This window comes from Bos indicus, chromosome 15 (genome assembly GCF_029378745.1).
Source record: "Bos indicus isolate NIAB-ARS_2022 breed Sahiwal x Tharparkar chromosome 15, NIAB-ARS_B.indTharparkar_mat_pri_1.0, whole genome shotgun sequence".
In the NCBI taxonomy this organism is placed as follows: domain Eukaryota; kingdom Metazoa; phylum Chordata; class Mammalia; order Artiodactyla; family Bovidae; genus Bos; species Bos indicus.
The window spans coordinates 26970374-26981912 of record NC_091774.1 but is presented as its reverse complement, the minus strand read 5'-3'; the positions used below and the strand labels follow the sequence as shown (position 1 = coordinate 26981912).

The 11539-nt window shown below is 43.3% G+C and overlaps 1 long non-coding RNA gene across 2 annotated transcripts; it reads right to left on the bottom strand.

Annotated features, from left to right (window-relative positions):
• Positions 1-388: 388 nt before the first annotated feature.
• On the bottom strand, positions 389-11207 carry LOC139187287 (uncharacterized). 2 transcript variants are annotated; one of them, XR_011570829.1, is made up of 2 exons: positions 10651-11207; positions 389-2041 (listed from the first exon to the last, which is right to left on the bottom strand). It is a non-coding gene; the product is annotated as an uncharacterized lncRNA (long non-coding RNA). The 2 variants fall into 2 exon arrangements; XR_011570828.1 differs by lacking the exon at positions 10651-11207 and adding an exon at positions 8080-8567.
• Between the last annotated feature and the right edge of the window lie 332 nt (positions 11208-11539).

Sequence of the window (11539 nt, the reverse complement as noted above, 5' to 3'; positions counted from 1 at the left end):
GTAGCCCACCAGGCTCCTCTGTCCAAGGGATTCTCCAGGAAAGAATACTGGAGTGGGTTGCCGTGCCCTCCTCCAGGCTCTCATACTCATGCCTAGTTTTTACTTGTTTTCCTTTTCAAAAAAATTTAAATTATTTTAAATTTTTTAATTGAAGTATAATTTGTTGTACAATTTTATGCTACAGGTGTACAATATAGTAATTCACAATTTTAAAAGTCATAATTTTATTTATAGCTATTATAAAATATTGGCTGTATTCCTCATGTTGTGCGATATATGCTTGAACGGTATTTTATACCTAATGGCTTGTGTCTCTTATTTCCCCGCCCCTGTATCGCCCCTCCCTGCTTCCCTCTTTTCACTGGTCACCACTGAGTTGTTCTCTGTATCTCTTAGTCTGTTTCTTTATTCACTCAGTTCAGTTCAGTTCAGTCACTCAGTTGTGTCCAACTCTGCGACCCCATGAATCGCAGCATGCCAGGCCTCCCTGTCCATCACCAACTCCCAGAGTTCACTCAGACTCACGTCCATCGAGTCAGTGATGCCATCCAGCCATCTCAGCCTCTGTCGTCCCCTTCTCCTCCTGCCCCCAATCCCTCCCAGCATCAGAGTCTTTTCCAATGAGTCAACTCTTCGCATCAGGTGGCCAAAGTACTGGAGTTTCAGCTTTAGCATCATTCCTTCCAAAGAAATCCCAGGGCTGATCTCCTTCAGAAAGGACTGGTTGGATCTCCTTGCAGTCCAAGGGACTCTCAAGAGTCTTCTCCAATACCACAGTTCAAAAGCATCAATTCTTCAGCGCTCACTAGGTGGTTGTATTTTTTAGATTCCACATAATAATAATACCATACAGTATCTGTCTTTCTCTATCTGCCTTATTTCACTTAGCTTAATGCCCCCCAAGCTCCATCTATGTTGTTACAAATTGCAAATTTTATTCTTTTCTTTTACAGATGAGTTGTATTTCACTGTATATACATTCACACTTTTTTTTTAACCATTCATCTGTTGATGTACACTTGGTTACTTCCATATCTTTGCAATTATAAACAATACTGCTAAGAACATTGGGGTACATGTATCTTTTCAAATTTGTGGGTTTCTCTCTTAAGGCAAAGCTAGTCATATCATTCTCTAGCTTTCTGTCCTTCAGTGAGTCCTCATAACCCCATAGAACAAAAATTCCAGTTCCTTAACCTGTAAAATCCTTTCCTGATTATATATTTTTCTACTTCCTACTGGCTTGTGAGAACAATTTCAACACAATTTTTCTCAGCTCAGTGTTCAATGTTGTCACATCAGTAGTTTGCAATCAGCCATGACAGAAACATTTACATCATAGAAATAGGCAAATACTACAAAAATCCCCCAGCCCCAAAGGGCTTATTGTTAAAAATTTAGGAGCTCACTGCTGCTTTCTCCCACTTTTTCCACATACCCATACTCTACTGAATTGTCAGACAACTTGAAATTTCTAGAATATGGTCTTTCAGATGCTGCTGCTTCTGCCTATAACATTTTTTGTCTTTCCTTACTAATTATGCACACTTCTACCTATCATTCCAGTCTCAACTTAAACAGTACCATCTCCTTGAATCCTTTCTTACCCATTCTGAGCAGAGAAGATCGCTTCCTTCCCTGTTAGCACTGCACACTGTTGCTATGAGAGCTAGGGATTATTTGTTTATTTTTTTAAACCATATTTGATAACACAAGTTGTTTATGTACATACGTAGTTTTCTTCCTCACCAGACTGTGAACTCCTTCGTGTCAAGGATCATGTCTCTATCAAATTTGTATTCCCATTACCTGTCAGAACACCTGGCATACAGTTGACATTCAATAATTGTTTCTTTAATGAATAAATAGATGAAAAGTGGGAAGATAAATGAGCAACCCCTCATTGGAGGAGAATATTCAGAACAGAGAAGAACTTGAGAAATACTGAGGTGCTTGTTTGGGAGGGTATTTGATGCCATATTTGAACTTCATCTCATAGTAAACAGGGAATGGATGCAATTTCTCTGACAAGGGAAGTGACCTGTAAAAAAAAAAAACATGTTTTAGGATGGTTAGTCTGACAGCAGTGTGCAGAATGAACCTGTGAGAAGAGAAACTGGAGGCAGAGAGTGTGTGGTCAGATCCAAGGAGATCAGAGCCTCAGGCAAAAAGGTAAAGAGGCAGAATGTGGGCTCAGTTGAGGCACATCTACAGCCATGAGCATCCCAGAGTGCACCCAGAAAGTGAGCACGATTGTCAGAATCCCAGAAAAAAACCAGGAAGGATTTTATTTGCTTTTCTGAGGCATAGAAAACGTAAGCAACATGATGGTTCTCTTCAAATCCTTGACGACCACTCCCAGGGGAGCAGGAATTGGCCAATTCACTTCTGAGTTCTGTATTGCCTAGAAGTCAGATCTGAGACAAACATAAAGAGGAACAGGGCACCTGGAGAAGTGGTGAGTTCCTTATCATACAAAATGATGAAGTGGAACGCTCGGTGCAGTTGTCATAAAAGGAACTCAAGGATTAGACCAGGTTACCTTTCCAACACTTGAAAGTCTGTTATTTTAGAAAGGTTTTCATCCCGGTGAGTTTGAGGAGACAGTGTGGCCTGCAAGTATATTGTCCAGCAGCTGGAGTTCCTGGACAAAAAGCCAGGGAAAACCTGAGGCCAGCGTTGGCTGTCCACGCCCAGGGCTGTTTGCCCTAAACCTCAGTCACCACGAAGAAGGGCTCCTAGGGCCCCAGACTAGTGGCAACTCCAGGTTAAAAGAAATCTCGGATCCTCCCTAGCCCTAGGGAGACAGGAAGAGACTAAGAGAGGGTGTCAGGGTGTCATCAAGAAAACACCCACAGCAGCTTTCCTTCTCCCTGACCCCTCTTCTCACTCTCCCAACTACACAGGTGTCCCTTCCCAGCCTTAAAGATGATCTCATGATGTCTTCATCCAATGAGATCCTCAGCTCAGAATTTCCTCTGCCTTTTCACTCTCCCAGAGATATGCCATGAGTGCCCTCCACAAATGTTCTTGATCCCATTTCCCTTCTCCCATTATCTTGAGACTGTTCCATTTCTTTCTATACCAAATTCTTCCTTGTCTGGCCCAAAGCACTTAAGATGGTTTTTTATGCTGGAACACATATTCCCTCTGATGACCACTCTGTTTCTCTTCACCACCCAGACTTTCAAAGATGGTGCTTTACTCTTGCCGCCCTGAATGCTGACCCTCTCCTTGCAGCTCACTCCTTCCTTGTGGCCTAGCTCTGGCTCCCAGCTGCTCTCTTGAGGAATGCTGTCTGTGCAAAGCAACAGAATGAGGATGAGATCTGGAATCAGAAAATGTGAGCTCAGAGTCTGGATCAACTATTTACTCTCTGAGCCTCACTTTCTTCATCGTAGTTTTATGAATATCAGATGAACTAATAGATAAGGAAGACCCCCGCCACACACACACTGAAAAGCATTATGCAAAATGCTAGTGTCAACCGAAACCAGTCACAAAGATGGCTAACGACATCTCAACCACTTGTTTCAGTGGCCTTTCCTCGGGTCTCAATCTCATAATTTCTTGGCTACATTTAAATTGGCTGACTGTGTCCTTTGTGAAACTCTTTATTTTCATGATTTTTTTTCATTTGTTTCTAGGAAATTGATATCTGTTACCCAGTTACCTTTCTGAACCCTCTTCCTGCCCCTAACAGCATCATTCCTATTAAGGTTTTTCCATTTTCTACTGTTATGCCTTCACTTAGAATTAAAGGAACAATTTCTTTCCTAAGTGTCTGACTATCTCCTCTGGGTCTGTAACCAGTTCCAAGCCTTGGTCCCAGCTTTGCAATTCTGCTGGGCTTCTCCATCTGGTTTTCCTGCCAGACTCTTCAACACTTCATTGTTGATACAAGGTAAATCAATACATCTTTGTAGATTCTCCTGACAAAGCAGTCTGAAAAGGCCAGACACTGAATGATTATTCGTCAGCCCTGCAAAAGACTGTACTTACCATCAGGGACTACCCCCAAAATGCCAATCAGAGAAAACAATATCTTTTACATAAACTTCATGCTATAAATTATAGCATCTGTATTGAAGCATTAGGTGGAGATATCTGCTCCCAAAGAACTTTTGAATTGTCAAGGCATCTTATGGGTTGACAATTCCCTTATGTTACCCATCTCCCTGGGTCCTAGGTTCTAGATTCTTGAGGGTGACTGTGGCCAAATTCTATAAACTGAACTCCTGGGTCCTTCTCAAAGTTTCCTTGATGGATAAACAATGTGTTTACTAGAAGAACAATTAGCACAGTTATCATCAGATGACATTTTCCTGGCCTGAAGCAAAGAAAACCACTTAACTCCTCCATCTGGCTCAGATATTCTGTCCTTCTGGAAAATTCTGAATCACATCAAAGGGCAAAAATCTATTCTTATATTATAGAAAATGCGTGTAATTTTCCCATGTTTCCCTCCTCCTAGCCTGGCTAATTTTTATTAATGGTATGTGTTTAATAAATGTTAGTTTTCTGTCCCTGTTTCCCTTTTTGCTATCAGTCTGTAAGTGCCATGAGAGCAGGGACTCTGCGTTTTTCATTTTCTGTTCCCACACACCAAGCCTGTCCACCTATCTATCCACATACAAACACATATTAAATGGCACATGATATTTTTCACGATTTTAAAAAAAGTTTACTTGGAGGATAATTGCTTTACAATGTTGTGTTGGTTTCTGCCATACCACAACTGTGAATCAACTCTAAGCATACATATATCCCCTCCCTTTTGAGCCTCCCTCCCACCCCGTCCTCAACCCAACTCCTCCAGGCTGTCACAGAGCACCAGGCTGAGGTCCCTGTGTTATACGGCAACTTCCCACTGCTGCTACTGCTGCTGCTAAGTCACTTCAGTCATATCCGACTCTGTGCGACCCCATAGACGGCAGCCCACCAGGCTCCCCCGTCCCTGGCATTCTCCAGGCAAGAACACTGGAGTAGGTTGCCATTTCCTTCTCCAATGCATGAAAGTGAAAAGTGAAAGTGAAGTCGCTCAGTCGTGTCCGACTCCTAGCGACCCCGTGGACTCACCAGACTCCTCGGTCCATGGGATCTTCCAGGCAAGAGTACTGGAGTGGGGTGCCATTGTCTTCTCCAGCAACTTCCCACTAGCTATCTGTTAATATTTTACACGTGGTAATGTATATAAGTAACAAGCAGCTCATGCAGCTCAATATCAGAAAAACAAACAACTCAAACAAAAAAAATGGTAAATGGGTGGAAGATCTAAACAGACATTTCTCCAAAGAAGATATACAGATGACCAGCAAACACATGGAAAAATGCTGAACATCCCTCATTAGTAGAGGAATGCACATCAAAACTACAATGAGGTATCACCTCACACGGGTCAGAATGGCTATCATCAAAACATCTATGGTTTTTAAGTAGAAAATATCTAGGTTAGTGATATGGGAGGAGAAGGCAATGGCACCCCACTCCAGCACTCTTGCCTGGAAACTCCCATGGATGGAGGAGCCTGGTGGGCTACAGTCCATGGGGTCGCTAAGAGTCGGACACGACTGAGCGACTTCACTTTCGCTTTTCACTTTCATGCATTGGAGAAGGAAATGGCAACCCACTCCAGTGTTCTTGCCTGGAGAATCCCAGGGATGGCAGAGCCTGGTGGGCTACCGTCTATGGGGTCTCACAGAGTCGGACACGACTGAAGCGACTTAGCAGCAGCATCAGCAGTGATATGGGAACATCTGGCTTTAAAGTGGGATCCTGAGGGATCAGGTACAGTGGCTCTTGCGTTGAATTGTGGAGTGTGCTAATATTTAGTAGTTGCATCTGAATGTAGCAACCAGAATCCTCAACCTATTGCCCCATAAATATTCTCTCTAGTCCCATCAGTCTACTTATCTGATCCCTTAACATTGACCAGGACCCATTTCCTACTTGTGTGGCTGGGTAACCCTGAACCAGCAGTGTGTTGGAGGCTGTTCATGCAGGATCCATTTTACACATCTTGCCCCAGGTCTGTGTTCAGCAATATCATGCTGGCAGCTTGAAATTGGCAGTGTAGAAGTATTTACACCATGGAAACTGGCAAACACTACAAATCAGGGCTTTCTTTTCCCCCAGAGAGCCTGCTGTAAAACACTTACCAGCACACCACTGATGCCAACACGCTTCCTGTTTATCTCTTGGCATAACTGGTTGCTTCTAATCCATAAATTTCAGCTCAGATATCACCTCTTCAGAGAGATCTTCTTATCTGATCTTATCCCCCACCCCAGCCACCTTCTATTGTATTATCAACTTCTTCTTCAGAGCACTTATATCAATCTATAACTACCTTGTGTGTGTATTTTTTGGACTGGTCTGTAGCTCAGCTTACCCACTAGAAATCTTGTTTTGACTTGTTTACTGTTGTCTCCCCAACATCTAGTGAAGGGCCAGACACATGGTTGGTGCTCACAAAATATCTCTGATGAATGAATAAAAGGAATAAATGGTTTCAATAGTTCAGGCATTAGAAAGGCAAAGCATATATGTGTTTATACCTTGCAATACATCCTGAGTGCTTTGGGGCGGGGGGTGAGGGTGGTGAAGGAAGGTTTTATTACTTGCAGCTAGTAATAAGAACACCAAGATCTTTCTAGAAACAGTATCTCTCATCCTGAGCATTTAGAGAGTGTTTTTCATTGTATGCCCAGGACCAAGCACAGTGCCCAGAATTTTCAGGATGGAAAAAACTGGGGATTATCTAATTCATTTATCTTTCCCTATAACACCCTAGGGGCTTCCCAGATGGCTCAGTGGCAAAGAATCCACCTACTGATGCAGGAGAAATAGGAGGTGCGAGTTCCATCCCAGGGTTGGGAAGATCCCCTGGAGAACAAAGTGGCGACCCACTCCAGTATTCTTGCCTGGAGAATCCCATGGACAGAGAAGCCTGGTAGGCTACAGTTTACGGGGTCACAAAGAGTCAGACATGACTGAGCAACTGAGCACACACTCACATAACACCATGGAGAACTCCATTCCTTTGCCTTCACCAGCAACATACGCTGCTAAGTCACTTCAGTCGTGCCTGACTCTGTGCGACCCCATAGACAGCAGCCCACCAGGCTCCCCGGTTCCTGGGATCCTCCAGGCAAGAACACTGGAGTGGGTTGCCATTTCCTTCTCCAATGCATGAAAGTGAAAAGTGAAGTCACTCAGTCGTGTCCGACTCCCAGCAGCCCCAGGGACTGCAGCCACATAAAACACTACTATTTTCTTCTGAGAAAATGAAGTCTCCAAGGCAGGAAGAGTTCCTCACCACTAGGAGTGCTAGAAAGCCAGAGAAGGCATCAATTTATCTCTGTATCTATAAAAATATCTGTATTTTTCTTCTCTGACTAGGTCACAGCAATTCATTATGTCACCCTTAGGCAAGAAACCAAAGGGGGATGAGAGGGTCCATGGTCCCATCTCTTCCAGCCAGCGGACTGCCTCAGAGATAGCTTTGCTTACATGACTGAATAGCTATAAGTCACCTTTGCCCCAGCCTCCTGGAGAAGGAGAAAGAAGTTTTCGAAATGTTTTCCTGCCACACGGATCACTGCATTATGCATGAGGGCAAACCCAGGGAACAGCAAATCATTGTGGGATGGAGGGGCAGGGTTCATGCAGAAAGGAAAATCGAAACTTTACTTGCCTTCTCCTCGTGATGGTTTCCCTCAATTGATAATTAGTGTTATATTATCCCACATCTTTAATAGGTTATTGATGCCTTTGGCAGCAATATAATCCTGGTGTCAAGAGTAATTCCTTCTTTCTATTAGGCTGTGCTGACTACAGTCAGGCAAGGCAGCTTGGACACAGGGTCTGGCTGATCCAACTCAAATCAATTCGATCTAGTACTTCTCTGGGCATTGACATGCAGGAGGAAAGATGTATATTCACAATTTGCCTTAAAAGCACAAGAAGGCATGAGACTTGGGAGTCTAGTAAGTGAATACAAGCTGAGGAGGTCTTTTCTCTTCATCATCTTTGGGTGGAAGATGCCAAATACCCTGCTGCCACGTTCTTGGTACTCACTGTGTGAGCTGGAGGTGCTCCCAACTTCAGAAATGGAAATGATCCACTTTGTCTCAGTCAGCACCGCATCTCCTAGGTGGGTTTTCTCCCCTTTTCCAGTTCCTCTTTTCCTGTGGGCAGTAGTGCTTCTGGTCCAGAGGACTCCAGACAATCCATGAAGCAGAAATACCTCCAAGTATCCCAAATTAGACAATTAAGAGTTGAGTGGCTGAAGGGGCTGGAGGTCTTTGAATATGAATCTTGGGTAGACAACAAAATTCCTGAACCATGTGGAAATGGCCACTGAGGTCAGATTCATGTATCTCAGGGGATCCCAGCAAACTTCCAGGAGAAGCTGAGGAACAGCAACCAATTCAGGGTTCTAGAAGCTGAGGATTTACATATTTTAGAAAGTCATGATCTTGTAATAAGAGACTCCTTTTCTAGAAAGCTCAGAGTCTTTCCATCTTACCTCCCTTATAAGGGCATAAGCACTGGTATTAAAATGAAAAAAAATACCTGAGGCCTGGACTGGTCATTTAGAAGCTATGTGATCCTCGCTTAAGTTGCTTCATCTTTCTGAACCTCATTTTTTTCCCAACAGTGAAATGAGAACAACTATAAAAACTCTGCATTCCTAACAGAGTGTAGAGGGACAAGTAAACGAGATGATACATAAAAGAGACACTTGTAGCCAAGTGCTGCATGAACTCCAGGGAATCTTTGATATGCCAGGACTGTTCCCTTCTTCTAAGAACAGATCTTCCATCTCTAGGAAATGTTCCTTCCCCAAAACAAGCCTTGTGATTTGAAACAAACACAATACTACATATCAGATAGATAACCAACAAGGACCTACTGTTTAGCAAAAGGAATTCTACTCAATATTCTGTGATAACCAATATGAGAAAAATAATCTAAAAAGTATTAAATATATGTATATGTAAAACTGAATCACTTTGCTGTATACCTGAAATGAACACAACATTGTAAATCAACTATATTCCAATAAATTAAACGCTTAAAAATTTTAAAAAAAAATGAAAAAATCTGCCAAGTTGTTACTCTATGTGGGTATCTGCCCAGACCCAGCCAGTCATGGCAACCCTCTCTGTGGCTGTCATGGTTGACTGGGATGGCCCTAGAGGGGAGCATGAAACCCCAGTGAGGCACTGAGAGCCCCTCCCCATGGGTTTTAGCCTTGCTAAGAGAAAGATTATGAAGCAGTTTCCTTTGGGAGTAGAAGCTATTGGATGTGAGGCATGGAGATTGTCGTAGCTTTGTTCCCTAATGCGTGAAGGAAGTCTGACTGCTGAGGGAGAAAATAGAGCTAGAACTCAAAGGAGAGATGAAATGCAGACAGAGATCTATCTCGTTCAGATTTTCCTGTGGGTCCAAACGAAACCCCTCTCCTTCATGGCTTGAAAGGATATTCCATCAATATCCTTCCAGTACATTCCTCTTTTTCGCCTAAGTCAGTTTTTGTTATTTCTGTCACTTACAACCAAAAGAGGTTCAATAAAGAAATTGCAATTCATTATTCAGGCTCCCAGCTCCAGGCCAAGCTTGGATCATACATTCTGGTCTCTCTGCCTCACAGTGCACAGGTCTCCTTCTCCAGGGTCGTTTCACTTGCTTTGTCCTTCGTTCACTCCACCAGGAATCTATGAGCTTTCCACATGTGGCAGGCACCCTCTCATCCCTCTGGGTTCTGCATGTAATCTAAAGAAGACATTTGGGTGCTATCCAGAGGAAACTAACAGCTCCATACCTTACAGGCATCCAGTCAATAGGTCAAGTCTAAATATTTAGCCTGATGCTCTCGTTTATTTGTTTTCTTTTTCTGTAGCATCTATTTACGTAGGATTCTTCGAATCCTTCATGGAATGGAGTAGGTTATAACTCACGAAAAATTGCTGAGCATCTACTGTCGACTGGGAACTATTGGGGGAAAAAAGACATGCCTTTGCCCTTGAAATGTGTAGAGTCTTGCTGAGCAAACAGTGCAAAGCTAGAGAACAAGTCAGAAAAATCAAACCTGGCAATTTATGGGGCACAGATCATACGATTTCAAACAATCAGAGAAGGGAAGTATTTGATAGACTAAGGTGTTTAGGATAGAATTGAAATAGGGTATACCCTGCTGGATTTTCTTTTTCAGACAGCACAGTAATTAATTTTTAAAACTAGCTGATATCATTGAAATTCAGGAGATTTTATATTTTTAAAAAATATAGATTTCTTTTTTCATATATATAGATTAGGAGAGTTGGCAACAATTCCCATTTGGCCATAATCCACTGGAACCAAACAGCCGTTGCCCTCTTCAGAAAGGGCAGCCGTGTCTCTGTTACCATCTGACCAGTTTGATACATTTAGATTCCTCAGCCTGGTTCCCAAAGATGTTTGAATTTGATACCTAAAAACTAAGTTGGAGTTCAAAATGTCCCAGCTCCCCAGAAGCCTCAAAGAAGGGACCTTAGGGACAACTCATATCTAAAGTTCAGGCCCACCTTCACAGGCACCCAATTTAGCATTTTTAAAGTGTCATTGACCAAAGTGCCCTACACCAGCCAGGCTGCATTCACCCACCTGGCTCCAGGTGAACAGGATCCAGGGGAAAGATTCTCTGTAGGAACATAAAGACGGAAGCATCCTTCATCAAGTCATCAACCATTAAATGCCTGCCACTCAGAGCCTCAGACTTTCTTCAGCCCCTCTTCCTCCTTCTTTTTCTTCTTTTAAATGGCCACATTTTCTCACCTTGTTGCATTTGAAAGCAGATGATACAGAATGAAATTCCTTCGGCGGCTGTATGTGCGGGAGCGCGCAAAAGTATTTATGAATCCTAAATGAAGCTGGCTGCAGAGCCCAGGAGCTCCAGCAGAGCCCGGCGTGTGTGCCCGGCGGAGTCTGATCTCTTACACAGGAAGCTGCGTTTGATATCTCATTTGTTGGCCGTGTTCCTCACAAAGCCGAGTGCTGTTTAACCCACTTTCACAAAGCAGAAGAAAATAAAGAAGAGGCTGGGTGAGCAAGGGAAGGCCGTCCCATAAAAACGCCCTGGAATGGTCAGAAGAGACACTCACAGGGCGTGTGGAAGGTGCTGCCACCCTCTGGCTGGGTGTAGCATCACACCTGCTGGATCACGTGGGTACCCCTCCCCCCTCCTTGAGGTCCTCTGCTTCTAAACTACCCTGAAATCTCAGAATTGTAGATGAGATCAGACTGGCTTGTTTTTTTATTTAGGTCCTTAGACAAAGATGTCCTTTCTCTGTTTCTGGTTTCATAAGAAACTTCTTGGGTAAACGAAGACCCCCGCCTCCAACCCTGGCCTAGGAGAGACCCAGCATGTAGTCCTGCCTCAATCCACCTCTTCCTGCTAGATATTCAGCCCACGCATGACAAAGACTTTGGCAAAATGCTAGCAATCAGAAATCCGCTCTTCATAGACATAAAAAGAGTCAGTACATAGGTCTCC